This window comes from Anabrus simplex, chromosome 1, assembly GCF_040414725.1.
Source record: "Anabrus simplex isolate iqAnaSimp1 chromosome 1, ASM4041472v1, whole genome shotgun sequence".
Taxonomy (NCBI): domain Eukaryota; kingdom Metazoa; phylum Arthropoda; class Insecta; order Orthoptera; family Tettigoniidae; genus Anabrus; species Anabrus simplex.
Genome location: NC_090265.1, coordinates 88,882,358 through 88,901,777, shown reverse-complemented (window position 1 = coordinate 88,901,777; position 19,420 = coordinate 88,882,358).

Sequence of the window (19,420 nt, the reverse complement as noted above, 5' to 3'; positions counted from 1 at the left end):
TGTCCCATCGTCGCCATAAGACCTATCTGTGTCGGTGCGACGTAAAGCAGAATCAGCTTTTCAGTCTCTTGAAGAACATCCACAGATTGTTTGTAGCTAACTGACAGGGTCAGGAATAGAATGAATGAAGGGAAATACTACTAAAGGAAGAAAATACTGCCGAATTCGAGGTCTGGCGTGCTTTTCCGGACAAATATTAATGAATGGCAAATGAACTGATAGCGAATTAGTTGAATAAAAAATGACCAGTGAAAACAGAAAAAAAAAACTGATTCCCCTTACATGCACCCCTTATGAAGTGATAGGGGTCAAGAATGAATCGTAGCTACTGCCTAGGAAAGGAAATTGTGTGCCCTGGCGAGGCCTGTCGCATTCCCCTGGGTATAAAAGATTAATAAATGACAAGTGAAATTGTTTCAAACAGTGATGCTGATATAAAGATGAAGAAATCAGAAATAAAATTTTGAAAACCCTATAAGGGGTAAGTAGGCAGTGGACATTGTCACATTCTGAAACACGAGACTTCCCTGTGGAATTCCCAAACAAGACCTCTCGCTAATGAGATCCTAGAATGATCAATGACCACGGCGCAAGTTTTACTGATTTTATCACGGCGCAACTTTTACTCGGCGCAAGTTTTACGACACCAGGATCCCTCGCTAAGTCCGAGGGGGGGAAAAACGAACCCTGGAGTGTAAAAAGATTAAGAATTTCCCATACTATTTTTGTTGAAGCCTTTGTTTATATAATGACATTGATAATGGATCATGCGCGTATATTTCTACCATTAGCAAATGCAGTGAGCAATACTGTACGTTTCAGATATAATAATAAATCAGGTAATTCTGATGTCACTTGCTCGATGGTTTTACTCTTAGGGCCTGTACTACGACTGTCAGATAAACAGCTAGATACGTAGGCTGCAGTTTTGCAAACTAGAAGTTAAATATTTTCTTGCGTACTACCAACGGATTTTAATGGCGGGATTGTAATGCGGAACATGTAGTAACATTTTTATTGGGTTGGTAATAAGGTTACTGAAAATATAGTGAAATTTAGCGCGGTGGTATACGTGTTCCCTGGTGTTTTCGTTTGTTTAGCTCTATTCCTTTTGAAATTGTATTACTAGAATCCAATATCAGACTCTTATTAAGCTATAATGTGGAAGTCCAGGTCAAAAACAGAATTAGGACTGAAATATACACATACGAAGGAATGTTAAAATTAATTAACTGTATAACGAAATTGAAACTGTTATAGAAAATAAAAAGACTGAAAATGTAACCTGGACGCAAAAGTAAAGATTCAGGTTATGTATCTTTTTTGTCTAGTACTATTTACGAGAGCCGCCTCTGTGGTGTAGTGGTTAGCGTGATTAGCTGCCACCCCCGGAGGTCCGGGTTCGATTCCCGGCTCTGCCACGAAATTTGAAAAGTGGTCGGGAGCCTCGGGAGGTCAACTGAGTAGAGGTGGGTTCGATTCCCACCTCAGCCATCCTCGAAGTGGTTTTCCGTGGTTTCCCACTTCACCTCCAGGCGAATGCCGGGATGGTACCTAACTTAAGGCCACGGCCGCTTCCTTCCCTCATCCTTGCCTATCCCTTCCAATCTTCCCATCCCCCTACAAGGCCCCTGTTCACCATAGCAGGTGAGGCCGCCTGGACGAGGAATTGGTCATACTCCCCAGTTGTATCCCCCGACCAAGAGTCTGAAGCTCCAGGACACTGCCCTTGAGGCGGTAGAGGTTGGATCCCTCGCTGAGTCCGAGGGAAAAGCCGAACCTGGAGGGTAAACAGATGATGATGATGATGATGACTATTTACGAGGTTGCGCGTTACGACGAAAGTAAAGTTTATATTCGTAATTAATACTACTGATGCAGCGTGGGATCATTAATTTCATTATTATTAATTCAATTTATTGTTTGCTCATTGAATAAGTAGTTAGTTTCTTTCTTTTCAATACAATGTGAGAATAGTAACTGGCAAGCATTTAACTCACTTTAGCGTAAATACTTTTGTAGCAAGTTGTTATGAAGTAAAAGAAATATAACCTCCTTAACATCCTCATTCGACGGACGAATCGCCATGAACAAAGTCGTATACCTTTACTCCATATGTGCGTCGCGGATAGATTTGGAATAGAACCCACGCTTTTGACACGCATTTTAATGATTAGGAAATGTGTACTATCACCTCTAGTACCCTACCGACGACCATTTACAAGGTAAAAGAATGTTAGACTATTGGGACTCGAACGTGCGAAAAACTGCTCAACAGCAAAAACTCTGATGCCCTAACGACCACGGCTACCTATGACGTATGCTGTTGACTGCTTGTGTACTACTGATATACTCAGTAGCAACAACTTACTAGCTTGGAAAATTTTTAAGAATTCTGTGATAGCTGGACAGGAAGCATGACATACTTTATAAATATATACATAAATTACATTTTAACAACTTAATTTCGCACAGCATCATGCAGATGTAGATTCATCTTCATGAGTAGCCATCTTGATTCTTTACAGCAGCGTCCCCGATAAGAGCTAAGTCCCAGATAAGAGCGTTAACAGCCTCTCCAACTTCGGCATAGCTATACTCGAGAATATTTTCCCAGATTGCACATAAACGAAAGTCGTAGTACGCGGTTTCAACCGAACTTCCAGATAAATGTCCAAACTGCCAAATAAATTTATACCGCACTTTTATCTGGCTGTCGTAGTACAGGCCCTTATTCATGTTCCTGACTGAGAATTATGTTTTCGCAAATGTACGTTGAACCAAGGATAGCAACAAATCTGTATACCAGCACATGGATACGCGGACATTATCTTGTTCCAAATTATTCTTTTTTTTTAAACTTCGCATTAACAAATCGAAGGTTTTCGGTGAAACAAACATGGGAAGGCAACGGGCGCGGTATTATTTACGGTACAACCTCAGCATTTTTCTGGTGTGAAAATTTGAAACTACGGAAAAACAGGGCTGCCGATAGTGGGTTCCGAACCCACCACCTCCCGAATACAAGCTGACAGTACGTGACCCAAACTACGCGGCCAACTTATTCGGTACAAGGGGTGATTGTTATGAGAAATAATATACAGAGTGGTCGTAAATAACATGAACCGTGTGGTGAGCGTTAGGGAGTTGGTCATAATGATGAATGTATTTTTTATTTATTTTTAATTTCGATCTCTCGCACAGTTTTCATTTTATCAGCTGCTGAAATTAACCAGTTCAAATGGACTTTGCGAGGCGGTGTTGCTAAATCTCCACATTACTAAGACCAGCTTGAGAGCCTTGGCAAGAAAACAACGCCAAGCATAAACACAACATGGGCTTCAGCTGGTGGCACAGTAATGTACGTGCTATGGTGTGATCCTGTCAGTCCAGAGGTCCATGTTCACATCCCTCCACGTACAAATTTAGCAACACCACCTGACGACTTGGCTGTGCGGTTAGGAACGCGCAGCTGTGAGCTTGCATCCGGGAGACAGTGGGTTCGAATTTCACTATCGGCAGCCCTAAAGATGTTTCTCCGTGGTTTCCCCATCTTCACACCAGGAAAATGCTGGGGTTGTACCTTAATTAAGGCTACGGCCGCTTCCTTCCCATTCCTAGGTCTTTCCTATACCATCGTCGCCATAAGACCTATCTGTGTCGGTGCGACGTAAAGCAAAATAGCGAAATTTAGCAATACCGCCTCACAACGCACATTGGAAGTCTTTTGATTTGACACCCGTAGGCGACTTGCGCGTCGTGATGAGAATGAAATGATGTTGAGGACAACACATACACCCAGACCCCGTACCAGCGAAATTAACCAATGATGGTTAAAATTCCCGACCCTGCCGAGAAAAGAACGCGGGACGCCTGTGACCAAAGGCCAGCACGCTAACCATTTAGCCATGGAGTCAGACGGACCTTAGATGACAGAACATCACTGGCCATAGTTCTAAGATAAAATATTCCACATATCAGTTTTCTTAACGGGCAACGATGATGATGGTGATTATAATAATAATAATAATAATAATAAATAGCGTGTGCCCTCCGGAGAGGCCTGGTGTAGGTCCGTTGATGTGATGTCCGTAGGCGACCTGCGCGTCGTGATGAGGATGAAATGATTTTGAGGACAACACATACACCCAGCCCCCGTACCATCAAAATTAAGCAATGATGGTTAAAATTCCCCACCCTGCCGGTAATCGAACCCGGGACCCCTATGGCCAAATGCCAGCACTATAACCATTTAGCCATGGAGCCGGACAACGATGATAATGAACGCTGTCATCGAAGCTCTCGTCGCTCATATTATTCAGAAATTGTTTCGATTTTGAAGGTTTCATCCTTTTGTAACACTTACCGGCCAAGTACAGTTCCGAAACTATGCACGTATTGTACGTCGAAATAATTATTTTTATCAGCAACAATCGAGTATTATGTTTTGAAATTGTTTTAACTTTATAAAATTTAATTATGCTTCCGTGGCTCAGGCGGCCTCTCACCACTGGATACCGTGCTTCAAATCGCGGTCACTCCATGTGAGATTTGTGCTGGACGCAGGACACGTTTTTCTCCGGGTACTCAGGTTTTCCTGTCGTCTTTCATTCCAGCAACACACTCCATTAACATTTTATTTCATTTGTCAGCCGGCACATTTCCTATCCTCGCCGCTAGATGGGGCTTCATTCATTCCATTTCCTGACCCGGTCAGATGACTGGAAACAGGCTGTGAATTTTCATTTAAAAATTAATAAGGGAGACATTATTTTCTGGATTAATGTCGTGTCAAACGATATATTGCTGAGAACCCTTTGTTTTGCAGAGACATTTCTCCCTTTACCCAGGAGCATTTTATTATTATTATTATTATTATTATTATTATTATTATTATTATTATTATCATCATCATCATCTGTTTACCCTCCAGGTTCGGTTTTTCCCTCGGACTTAGCGAGGGATCCCACCGCTACCGCCGCAAGGGCAGTGTCCTAGAGCTTCAGACTCTTGGTCGGGGGATACAACTGGGGAGTATGACCAGTACCTCGCCCAGGCGGCCTCACCTGCTATGCTCAACAGGGGCCTTGTGGAGGGACGGGAAGATTGGAAGGGATAGGCAAGGAAGAGGGAAGGAAGCGGCCGTGGCCGTAAGTTAGGTACCATCCCGGCATTCGCCTGGAGGAGAAGTGGGAAACCACGGAAAACGGATGGCTGAGGTGGGAATCGAACCCACCTCTACTCAGTTGACCTCCCGAGGCTGAGTGGACCCCGTTCCAGCCCTCGTACCAATTTCCAAATTTCGTGGCAGAGCCGGGAATCGAACCCGGGCCTCCGGGGATGGCAGCTAATCACGCTAACCACTACACCACAGAGGCGGCTATTATTATTATTATTATTATTATTATTATTATTATTATTATTATTATTATTATTATTATTATTATTATCACCGTCGTGTCTCACTCCAGGAAGTGGAACGATTTCCTCGGGAAACGTGAAATTTTCCTGAAGTTTTCTACTTTCCATTATTAATTAAATTAGTAAATGGAACAAGATACAAAGATACACCAAGAAGGATAGTATTTATGACCCATCAGATTATGTTTACAATTCGCTTTACGTCGCATCAACAGAGATAAGTCTTATGGCGACGAAGTTCTTCAAAGGTAAATCACACTCGGGAGCCATTAGAGGTTTGTGGTCTTTTATTGGGAGGTCGAGGTGACACCAAGCTTTTCTTTGGAGGTTTTAAGTAGTAGTTCGGCTTACCATCCAGTCTTAAAGTAGAGATGATAGTGACAGTGCTGAAGAAATCGAGCCCTCGTACCACTTTACAAATTTCGTGGCAGAGCCCGGATTCGAACCCGGGCCTCCGGGGCTGGCAGCTAATCACTACACCACAGAGGCAGACATTATTATTATTATTATTATTATTATTATTATTATTATTATTATTATTATTATTATTATTCAGCTTTCATACCCCACCCTGATAGGGCAAAATATATGAAAAAATGTCATTTCCTACACAAGTTGATAACGGCTATTAGTAGCAATATTCATACAAACTGATGAAATGAATGGCTTTCTTTGTACCAGTTACGTTGCTATATATTTTCTGGAAAAGGACGCATTAGAACGCAAATGCTAGAATCGACCTACTTCACAAATGGGGAAAATAAAGGGGCACCAAGCAAAAGTAGTTCTATACTCATTACCGGAAACTTCAGAGTAAAAGAGGGAAGCCGGATATATACTAGCACAAAGAGACACAGGGTAAAAATATATTTCTAACCACAGACTTTTCAACGTTTTCCAACTAAGCTTCTATCAATAGATCCTTGCGAATCGAGTGGGTGGTAGTATTAAATAGAATCTCACTCTGGTACTTTGAATACTGTCAGTGTTATAGGGACACATGAGTATATCCAGCACGATTATACGTTGTTGTCCAATAAAGTAACTGCTGACCGTGCAGTCCTGGTTTCTAATTGATTTGAATTGCAATGATGTTTCTGGATGTGCGTGGGTTATACGCTATACGGATTTCGGAGACGTCACGGTGTAGGAGTTTTACGTATAAGTAAATAAATATGCACAGAAAGTTGGCGTATTCGAGCACTTTGAAATACCACTGGAATGATCAAGGGTCGAATTCGCCAACTGCAGTTTTGATACCTTGGACCTGTTTCTCAAGTGGTGATTTTTAACAGAGGTGAGAGAAGGAAAATTATTTCTTGGTTGTAGGATAATCAATCAATCAATCAATCAATCAATCAATCAATCAATCAATCAATCAATCAATCAATCAATCAATCAATCAATCAATCAATCAATCAATCAATCAATCAATCAATCAATCAATCAATCAATCAACACTGATCTGCATTTAGGCCAATCGCCCAGTGGCAGGTTCCCTTTGTTGCTTACCTAGTCTTTTCTTAAATAACTGCAAAGAATTTGGAAATTTATTGAACATCTCCTTTGGTAAATTATTCCCGTCTCTAATTCCTCTTCCTAGAAAGGAATATTTGCCCCAATTTGTCTTCTTGAATTCCAAATATATCTTCATTTCATGTTCTTTCTTACTTTTTTCTTTTTACAAGTTGCTTTACGTCGCGCTGACACAGACAGGTCTCATGGCGACGATGGGATGGGAAAGGGCTAGGAGTGGGAGGAGCGGCCGTGGCCTTAATTAAGGTACAGTCCCAGCATTTTCCTGATGTAAAAATGGGGAAACTACGGAAAACCCATCTTCAGGGCTACCGACAGTGGGGTTCGAACACACTATTTCCCGTGTACCGAATACTGGCCACACTTCAGCGACTTCAACTACCAAGCTCGGTCATTCCTACTTTTGAAAACTCTATTCAGGCTTTTTTGTTTTTACTGTTGTCATTCCTAACCACCTCTCGACTGACAGCTCGAAACATTTTGCTTAGTCGAGCAGCTCGTCTCCTTACTTCCCAGCCCAAAGTTTGTAATATTTTCGTAACATTACTCTGTTGTAGTAGATTTTTGGAAGCCTCCGTGGCTCAGGCAACAGCGCGCTGGCCTCTCACCGCTGGATACCGTGGATCAAATCCCGGTAACTCCATGTGAGATTTGTGCTGGACAAAGCGGAGGCGGGACAGGTTTTTCTCCGGATACTCCGGTTTTCCCTGTCATCTTTCATTACAGAAACACTCTCCACTATCATTTCATTTCATCTGTCAGTCATTAATCATTGCCCCAGAGGAATGCGACAGGCCTCGGCAGCCGGCACAATTCATATCCTCGCCGCAAGTTGGGGGCTTCATACATCCCATCCCTGACCCGGTCATTGACTGGAAAACAGGTTGCAGGTTTTAATTTTTCATACTCTGTTGTCGGAAATCACCCAGAACAAAGCGTGCCGCTTTTCTTTGAATCTCTTCCAGTTCTTGTATCAAGTACCCCTGGGGAGGGCCCCCTACACTAGAACCATACTCTAATTGGGGTCTTACCATTGACTCACAGGCCCTCTCCTTTACACCTTTACTACAACCACTAAATATTCTCATAACTATGTGAAGAGATTTGTAACCTTTATTTACACTACCATTTATGTGATTACCTCAATGAAAATCTTGTCTTCTGTTAACTCTTAGATCGTTGAGTGTGTGATCCCTATGAATTAGTCATCCCATCAACACAGTAATTAAAAATGAGGCGAGTAATCCTCTTGGTAAAACTTACAATCTGACTTTCCACCTGGTTTACCATTGTCTGCTCTCCGTCTTGCAACTTTGTCGAGGTCTTCTACAGTCGCTCATAATATTGTTCATGTATTGCTCTATACAGTACTTCATCTGCAAAATACCTTATACACAGTAGGTTCCAGTTCCTTACTCATCCATGTGTCTGTCTGTCAGGTCAACAGCCCAGAGGCTGGTTGGATCTCAAATAGCACCACCAAAGGTTATGCGGTTATAAGGAAACTCCAAAAACCAATGGCAGCACCAAAATGAGGCGTACTAGGCAAGATGAGGAGTGAGGTAGTTTGCCATTGCCTTCCTCACTGGGTCAAAAAGTACTATTGCAGCACGGCTGACCCTGTGAGCAGCACCTTTCATAACACTCAGATGCACTAGTCGTGCTCTAAATGTCACTACTCAGCACTACCCATATCCCAGCAGCTTCCATATTGTCACAGCCATGGATGTTGACTGGGACTTCGGTGGAAGCTACACTTTACTCTGGCCTGTGCCAAGAGATGGATGCAAAAGTACTGTATCCATCAAGAAATGACAGCAGGCAGTACTCATCCATAACAGAAAATAAACGCGTGTTATGAACACTTACGGCGACGATGGGATAGGAAAGGGCTAGCAGTGGGAAGGAAACGAACGTGGTACCTTCACTGACTGCTCGAAACATTCCACTTACTCCAGCTGTTTCGTCTTCTTACTTTCAACTCTTCCCAGCCCAAAGTTTGCAACATTTCAGTGATATTACTCTTTTGTGGAAAATCACCCAGAACAAAGTGTGCTGCTTTCCTTTGAGGTGCAGCTCTAGAATTTGCACTGTATGAAAATGAAATCACACAGAAAACCATCTTCAAGGTTGCCGACAGTGAGTTTCGAACTCATTACTTTCCAAATGCCAGCTGATAGCTACGCAAGTCCAACTCCTCGGCTGAGTGGTCAGCGTTGAGGCCCTCGATTTAGAGGGTCTCGGGTCCGATTCACAGCCGAGTCGGGGATTTTAATCGCGTCTGATTAATTTTTCTGGCTCGGATACTGGGTGTTTCCTTTTGCCAACACATTCCTCTTAATATTCAAAGAACACACTACGTTACCAACTACCAAAGAAAAACGCAATAATGATAACATTCGTCCATTTAGGGTTGACATCAGGTCGTAAAAAGGGCCAAATAACCATGTACGATACAGTTCGAACCCACGACCCCATAGGCGTGGGAAAAGCTGTAGAAGAAATTGTGCAATTGAGTAAAATCATATACTTGCTCTGGTAAAAATAAATAATGTCCGCCTCTGTGGTGTAGTGGTTAGTATGATTAGCTACCACCCCAGCAGGCCCAGGTTCGATTCCCGGCTCTGCCACGAAATTTGAAAAGTGGTACGAGGGCTGGAAAGGGGTCCATTCAACCTCGGGAGGTCAACTGAATCACCTCATCCATCCTCGAAGTGGTTTTCGTTGGTTTCCCACTTCTCACTTAAGGGCCACGGCCGCTTCCTTCCCTCTTCCTTGTCTATCCTTTTCAATCTTCTCATCACCCCGCAAGGTCCCTGTTCAGCATAGCAGTTGAGGCCGCCTATGCGAGGTACTGGTCAACCTCCCCACTTGTATCCCCCGACCCAGAGTCTGAAGCTCCAGCTCACTGCCCTTGAGGCGGTAGAGGTGGGATACCTCGCTGAGTTTGAGGGAGAAACCAACCCTGGAGGGTAAGCAGATTAAGAAAGAAGTGAATAAATAATAATTCGAAATGCAAAATCTTCTATGTTACTTTCCTTCTTTCGGGAGATAGTAGGTTCGAAACCCACTGTCGGCAGCCCTGAAAATGGTTTTCCGTGGTTTCCCATTTTCACACCAGGCAAATGCTTGGGCTGTACCTTAATTAAGGCCACGGCCGCTTCCTTCCCATTCCTAGCCCTTCCCTGTCTCATCGTCGCCATAAGACCTATCTGTGTCGGTGCGACGTAAAGCAACTAGAAAAAAGAACTTTCCTTCTTAACCTAATTTGAGGTTAGGACCACCCACTCCAACCCCTAAGGAAAAGTAAGGTGTATATTCTTCTTGCCAATTATTTAAACATACAGACAATTATTTTAGTGAAGGGGTAAAGAAATAAAGAAAAAGGTAGGACTTCGTCTTTGACCGTCCATTTGAAACAAAGAACAAATCAAGGGAAACAGAACTCTATATGACACGTAAATGGATCTCGTATAAGAAATACGTATCCAGTTAGTTGCAAAGAGGAAAGTACGCAGCAAATCGATTGATCGCCTAGTTCTTGCATGTTGTACAATATAGAGCAGCGGAAGTGGAGCTCGTTCTCTGCGACCTGCTATTGGTGAAAGACGCTCGCACTGTGTCACGCACCCTTACACGCACACACGCCAAGTGCACTTTGCATGGCAGGCGCAATCTCTTGATCCGAGCCCGTTATGTGCACGATACCAGATAAGCCAGCCACAACACGCCGCTTGAAACTTACATTTTATGAAAATGCAGCCTAATTACTGCAGAAAATGACAGGGAAATATTTCCTTACCATATCTTACGACGGTGCATTTGCTACTTATTGTAACCTGTAGTATGACTCCCACGTCATCTCCATTGCAAATGAGCGCTATATTAAAACAAGAATGTGTATAAGACCTTCCTCTAACATACCCAGTAAATATCTGGTGACCTTCATCTTTAACGAAATAATATGAACGTAATTAAAAGGCTTAGTTCCTTTAGTAGCAGATGAGGTTTTCTTCACGCACCGAAAGTCGCCATTAGCTAATGTTAGATAAGTTTTCATTATGCAAGATGAAACCCTTGTTGAAGAATGTATTCCATCGGAATGAACTTTTTTAAACCTCTTCGCAGACAGGTACGTTCAGCTAGATTCATAACTCGTAGTTTATTTTTTACTAGAAAATTATGCATGCATTGCTACCTATTCTTGGTATAAACACACATATCATTATAGACCGTTATGCCTTTCAGCGTTTAGTCTGCAAGCCTCTGTGAATTTACTAGTACTGTGGCCTCATTTAGTTCTATACGTCTTATCTTTAAATCGTTAGAAACTGAGTCTAACCATCGTCGTCTTCGTCTCCCTCTACCTCTCTTACCCTCCATAACAGAATCCATTATTCTCCTAAGTAACCTATCCTCCTCCATTCGGCTCACATGATCCTACCACCGAAGCCGGTTTATGCCTACAGCTTCATACACGGAGTTCATTCCTAACTTAGCCTTTATCTCCTCATTCCGAGTACCCTCCTGCCATTTTTCCCACCTGTTTGTACCAGCAATCATTCTCGCTACTTTCATGTCCGTTACTTCTAACTTATGGATAAGATATCGTGAGTCCACCCAACTTTCGTTCCCGTAAAGCAAAGCAGACCGATCTTAAGATAGTTTCCTCCGGGAGCTGACTTCCCTCTCACAGAACACCGTTGATCGCAACTGCGAGCTCATTGAATTAGCTTTACTACACCTTGATTCAATCTCACTTGCATTTGTATATTAATCCTTAGACATGAATGTATGCTGTATGTGACCGTGAAAACTAAATAAATGCTGGGCTGAGTGGCTCAGACGGTCAAGGCGCTGGGTTTCTGAGCGCGATTTGGCAGGTTCGATCCCGGCTCAATCCGGTGGTATTTGAAGGTGTTCAAGTACCTCAGCCCCATGTCAGTAGATTTACTGGCACGTAAAAGAATTTCCACGGGACAAAATTCCGGCACCTCGGCGTCTCCCAAAACCGTGAAAGTAGTTAATGGGACATAAAAGCATTATTTTATTATTATTATTATTATTATCATTATTATTCTTTCTTTCTTTCTTTCTTTCTTTCTTTCTTTCTTTCTTAACCTGCTTACTCTCCACGGTCGGTTTTTCCCTCGGACTCAGCGAGAGATCCCACCTCTATCGCCTCAAGGGCAGTGTCCCGAAGCGTGAGATATTGGGTCTGGGGATACAATTGGGAAGGATGACCAGTACCTCGCTCAGGCGGCCTCACCTGCCATGCTGAACAGGGGCCTTGGTGGAGGATGGGAAGATTGGAAGGTATAGACAAGGAAGAGGGAAGGAAGCGGCCGTTGCCTTAAGGTAGCTACCATCCAGGCATTGGCCTGGAGGAGAAGTGGGAAACCACGGAAAACCACTTCCAGGATGGCTGAGGAGGGAATCGAACCTATCTATACTCAGTAGACCTCCCGAGGTTGAGTGGACCCCGTTCTAGCCCTCATACCACTTTTCAAATTTCGTGGCAAATCCGGGAATCGAACCCGGGCCTCCGGGGGTGGCAGCTAATCACACTAAGCAACACACCACATAGGCGGACATTATTATTATTATTATTATTATTATTATTATTATTATTATTATTATTATTATTATTATTATTATTATTCTTAAACCAAAGAACCCCTTTTCCTCACTTTACTCCCATTCATGGTTTACTAGTTTATAGCACCTCCCCAATTTAATAATGTATATTACCCATAATAAACAGTTCCGTTTCTTAGTGATCTGACTGACCTTGGCTTACATGAGTCGGCAGTACTGCGCATAACAATGAGCAATAAACCGTTTTCAAATGCAATAAAAATGACACAAATTCATTATTCGCAGCTAATGGCATGGGCAGAGATATAGTCCGTGCCCTGAGGTCTGGAAAGAGATTTTTGGCACTTCATTGTAGGTTGCGTTTTCACATTATCAGACACGGTAAGCTGTAGAGACATACCGATAAGAAAGAGGTGGATGTACCTAAATTAAGGCTATGGCCACTTTATTCCCATTTATAACCCTTTCCTATCCCATCGTCGGTGCGACGTAAAGTCAATTATAGAAATAAAATAAAAAACCTCATGATTAAACGCTCAGTGAAACTCTACGAAAGAATTCCTAAATGGTATGTTTAAGAAGTATGTGTACTTGGGCAATTATAAACCAAACTCCATGGCGCAAAAGCCCCGAAGGGTCAGGGTCACCAAGCGAACGCTGCTCAGCCCAAAGGCCTGTAGACTATGAGGTGTCATGTGGTCAGCACGACGAATCATCTCGTTACTCTTGGCTTCCTAGACCGGGGCCACCATCTCACCGTCAGATAACTACTCAATTGTAATCACGTAGGCTGAGTGGACCTCGAGCCAGCCCTCAGATCCAGGTGAAAATCCCTGGCCTGGCGAGGGATAGAAGCACGCTACCCTACACCACGGGGCAGGCGGGTAATTATAAAGGGTGTTTAAATCTGCATCAAGTATCATACAATTGTAATAACATAACACAACGTTCCCTGTTTGTGTTATAGTTTTACAAAACACTAGATGTTAGTCTCAGTAACAGGGGAGCCAGTCGTAGGTTATTTTTGCTAATTGCTTTACCTCGCACCGACAGAGATACGTCTTATGGCAACGATGGGAGAGGAAAGGCCTAGGAATGGGAAGGAAGCGTCCGTGGCCTTAATTAAGGTACAGCCCCAGCATTTGCCTGGTGTGATTCGAACCCACTATCTCCCGATTACTGGATACTGGCCGCACTTAATCGACTGCAGCTATCGAGCTCGGTAGTCGTAGGTTAAAATAGTATGGTCGGTGTGGAACTGGAGCACAGTGGAAATCCAAAATACCTAGCAATGACGCTTGGTATATCTCTTACTTTCAAGAAACTCTCTCTGAACTGCAAGTTGAATGTTTCTACCAGGAACAATTTCCTGAAAAACCTGCTCGGATCAGAGTAGGACAGTCAACCGGAAACCATCGGAACATCTTCGATGGCGTTATGTTACACGATGGCAGAGTACACCTGTCCTGTGTGGTATAATTCGACACATGCCAATCATATGGATGTAGCTCTAAACGACTCGAGCAGAATTATTACAGGTTGTTTGAAATCTATCCCTATCGAATGGCTTTATTACCTTGTAAGAATATCACTACCCTCTGTTTGTAGAGAAATAGCTGCGAATAAGGGAAGACAGAAAATGGGCAAGGACCGCACCCGCAACGACTGAAGTCAAGGAAGAATTCCCTTCGAACATGGAAGTTCCATAGATCCACTGCAGAAGAAAGCCAGGTTGCAACTATGGAGGGCTCAGACCTCCTTCCTTACTGGTTGGAAACGAGTTTACCGAGCTCGATAGCTACACTCACTTCAGTGGGACCGGTATCCATTCTACGGGAGATAGTAGGTTCGAACCCCACTGTCGGCAGCCTTGAAGATGATTTTCTGGGGAAACTAATTTTCTCACCAGGCAAATGCTAAGGATGTACCTGAATTAAGGCCACGGTTGCTTCCTTCCAACCCTTAGACCTTTCCTGTCCCATCGTCGCCATAAGACCTGTCTGTGTCGGCGCGACGTAAAGCAACTTGTAAAAAAGGAAAAAAAAACTACTTTCCGGCCATGACGAAGATTGCCTAACTTGGAAGTCCCTGAATAATCTGAGATTACGTGGATTCATTTGGCAGGTGGGATTACACTAGTGAAAATGGTATTCAATGTGGCTGTGGAGAAGATCAGTCGGTTCAACATATGCTTCAATGTCGATTGTGTCCAGCTTCCTGCACAGAAGATGTTTAGCAGCCTACAGAAAATGATCTGGACGTATGAGAGTTGTGGTAAAAAGTTATATAAACTGTGTTAAATGTATGTTCTGTACGAACATTTAGGTGCATTAGTCTCAGTATCAGAATAATTCTCTGAACTTGATTTGTAATTTCCGAATTCCAGAATTATCTAATTTTTCTAGCGATAAGTGCCATTATGAGAGGCCGTTAACCTGGGTTTTGGACCCCTTTAGACAACAAGCATCTTCGATTCAGGATTGTGCTTTGGAAGCAGCCCTTTGGTCGGTATATAATATTGTTTTATGATGCTTTCAGGGAAGGAGGGGCATTGCGGACGGAATCCACTGATTGTTTTAAGTTCATAAACCTTGTTCATCGTCTCTTTTCTTGAATTCTAGTCAGAGGATTGACTTTGTAATTAATTTTAGCTTTCAATATTGCGAGTTTGATCCGCTAATTATTCTAAATTCATGTTCATCCATTCACTCTTCATCATTACGTTTTGAATTCTAGTCAGTGAATGAGTTTTGGACTTTTAAATTGTCATTACACTTCGTACCAATAGGAGACGATGACCTATATGTTAAGCCTCTTTAAACAACAAGTATCACCATCATATTGTGAGGTACACCACGCATGAAACACCACTCTTGCATAGGCACGTTATTGGAAAACTATCGTAAAGTTAATGGCACGATCAAGGATGATATAATGGCTCTTAAAGGATATATAGTTGACTTTTTTCGTAGTTCTTCTTTATTTTATTTTTTTCCTTTGAAACTTACTCACGTACCCCGCTAAAAGTATCAGGTGCACCCCTAGTGGTAAGCGTATCACAGTTTTATAATCACTACCCTTCAACAATTTTGATATGTTGATTGAGAAATGATGTTATTCCGTAGGCACAAATCACTGTAGAGTCCAGGAAAAAACCGTGAGAAGATTTTGGTAATAACCTGGAAAAACTTGAAAAAACGAGAGGAAAACCTTTCTTAGAAGGGGAAGGAAAGGGGGTATGAATTGTGCATTGGATATATCAGACGAACTGACTGTAGATCACAGACAGATGAAAGGAATATTTTGGAAATCTTCTCAACGCAAAGGGAAATAGTTTTGCTGAAGTATCGAACAATGGAGTTCATGGGGAGGAGAACAACAATGGCAGTGAAATTATGCTAGATGAAGTGGAAAGTATGGCAAGTAAACGACATGGTTATAAATCAGAGAGGTTTCATTAAATTAGATTTGTAATAGTGAAATATGAGAGTGCAGGAAGGGATGAAATTGCTTCATAGAGTAATAGGTTTATCACGGAGTTCGCCGGACTGAGTGGCTCAGACGGTTAAGGCGCTGGCCTTCTAACCCCAACTTGGCAGGTTCGATCCTGGCTCAGTCCGGTGGTATTTGAAGGTGCTCAAATACGACAGCCCCGTGTCGGTAGATTTACTGGCACGTAAAAGAACACCTGCGGGACTAAATTCCGGCACCTCGGCGTCTCCGAAGACCTTAAAAAGTAGTTAGTGGGACGTAAAACAAATAACATTATTATTATTATTATTATTATTATTACGGAGTTCAAGTTACCTTCTGACTGGACGGAGGCATTAATCGCACCTGTCTCATTGTAAAATCTCATACGCAAAGCTTGGTGTACAATTTCCTTGGGCTATTTTGAATTATAAAGTTCTCTTGTCAACATCTGAAATAGTTTGATATACATATTTTTTTTAGCTTTTCTTATTAATCTCATTGAGAAATCTCTTTATATACAGTGTTTGATGTACGATTTCTAGTGGCATCCCTCGCTCAAAGACATGCGACGTATAGCTGCCAATGGGTAAGGCCACTCGTAGTTAAATGTATGGTAGCTTTGCTCAACGTTTGCCCTTGTGACTTGTTGATTGTCATAGCAAAGCAAAGCAAAGCAAAGCTGCAGTCTTTTGAAATGAAAGGGAAAATTCGATGGTATGATGAGAATCCGTAGTATAAACGCCGTCTTAACTTTTCCGCTTTCGGATATTATACGATTCGACCTTCTTTCCAATGACACTACTCGCAATCTAGTACCATTGAAAAGTTTCGATGGGTTTAAATTACGTAGTAGTATGATGGCACGCCAATCTTAAGTTCTAGTCTGTGAGGGGGTAGACCAGGCATAATTATATTGTTTAAAAATTCTGATGGATAATTAACAGCTTCATCCGGATTTCAAACTGTATTGATGGAAAGGTATGTTTGTGATTAACCAGGAAGCTTATCTAAAATGCACGGAGTAAGCGCAGTCACCTGGTCATTCATTGGTGCTAAAATTGTTCTTTCACACAACGACGAATCTTATTTTATATTAAGATTGTGAACATCACCGTAAATACGATTTATTAAAGTTTCAATGTCCACGACAACCTGACAAATACCGGTAGGTAGTTGTATATCATGAGTATAATTCATTTCTAGACAATTCCCCTATCCAACGTCAAGGAGAATTTTGCTAAATATTGAATCAACGGAATTGGTTCTCATGTTTTATTTTTAAGAAAGTTTTTTTACAGTGTCTCCAAAGTACAGAACGTTTTAAGGAGGCGTCAATTTCTCCGCTCCCGTACCTTTAGTGACATCTGGTAACATTTGTCCAAAATCCCCTGCGAATAATAATGGTACTCTTCCAAATAATAGAGTATTGCCTCTTAGGTCTTACATTGCTCTGTTCACAGCTTCGATTGAAATTTTATTCGCCATAGTGCATTCGTCCCACACTACAAAGACACACTCCTGTAATACATTGGCTTTATGACTATTTTTCGATACACTTCAGACTGGATGTTCCATACGCTCTGCTTCTGTTGGTGTTTTAAACATGGAATGTGCTGTTTTTCCCCCAGGACGTAAAGTTGCAGGTATTCTCGAAGATGCGACTGCTGTGGCAATCCTTCTTTCTTAACATACACTGACTGACAGAGCAAATGCAACACCAAGAAGGAGTGGTCAGAACGTTATGCCAATTGCAGGGTAGACTGACGTCACTGAGGTATGCTCATGATGTGAAATGCGCCGCTGTGCTGCGCACGTAGCGAACGATAAATGGGACACGGCGTTGGCGAATGGCCCACTTCGTACCGTGATTTCTCAGCCGACAGTCATTGTAGAACGTGTTGTCGTGTGCCACAGGACACGTGTATAGCTAAGAATGCCAGGCCGCCGTCAACGGAGGCATTTCCAGCAGACAGACGACTTTACGAGGGGTATGGTGATCGGGCTGAGAAGGGCAGGTTGGTCGCTTCGTCAAATCGCAGCCGATACCCATAGGGATGTGTCCACGGTGCAGCGCCTGTGGCGAAGATGGTTGGCGCAGGGACATGTGGCACGTGCGAGGGGTCCAGGCGCAGCCCGAGTGACGTCAGCACGCGAGGATCGGCGCATCCGCCGCCAAGCGGTGGCAGCCCCGCACGCCACGCCACGTCAACCGCCATTCTTCAGCATGTGCAAGACACCCTGGCTGTTCCAATATCGACCAGAACAATTTCCCGTCGATTGGTTGAAGGAGGCCTGCACTCCCGGCGTCCGCTCAGAAGACTACCATTGACTCCACAGCATAGACGTGCACGCCTGGCATGGTGCCGGGCTAGAGCGACTTGGATGAGGGAATGGCGGAACGTCGTGTTCTCCGATGAGTCACGCTTCTGTTCTGTCAGTGATAGTCACCGCAGACGAGTGTGGCGTCGGCGTGGAGAAAGGTCAAATCCGGCAGTAACTGTGGAGCGCCCTACCGCTAGACAACGCGGCATCATGGTTTGGGGCGCTATTGCGTATGATTCCACGTCACCTCTAGTGCGTATTCAAGGCACGTTAAATGCCCACCGCTACGTGCAGCATGTGCTGCGTCCGGTGGCACTCCCGTACCTTCAGGGGCTGCCCAATGCTCTGTTTCAGCAGGATAATACCCGCCCACACACGAGGTGTACAGATGCTTCCGTGGCCAGCGTACTCTCCGGATCTCTCACCAATCGAACACGTGTGGGATCTCATTGGACGCCGTTTGCAAACTCTGCCCCAGCCTCGTACGGACGACCAACTGTGGCAAATGGTTGACAGAGAATGGAGAACCATCCCTCAGGACACCATCCGCACTCTTATTGACTCTGTACCTCGACGTGTTTCTGCGTGCATCGCCGCTCGCGGTGGTCCTACATCCTACCGAGTCGATGCCGTGCGCATTGTGTAACCTGCATATCGGTTTGAAATAAACATCAATTATTCGTCCGCGCCGTCTCTGTTTTTTCCCCAACTTTCATCCCTTTCGAACCACTCCTTCTTGGTGTTGCATTTGCTCTGTCAATCAGTGTATTTTGGCCAGTAAAAGATTTATTAAAAATGCCTTGCCAGTACCACCTGGAGCGTCTAAAATATACACACCACCAGCGTTATCAACATTCATACCGTCAACGAGGAGCCGGTAGACTTGATTTTGTTCGTTGTTTAATCTTGGTTCGTTCTGATTTATCGTATGTTGAAGTTCAACAGGATGATTTGTGTGTGTGCAATATATTCTCTGTTCAAATTATCAACAATCCCATTGGTCACTTGTGGAAATGGCCAACCATAATGAGGGAGATTATTTCCGCCTATGGAAAGAAGAATGACTTGT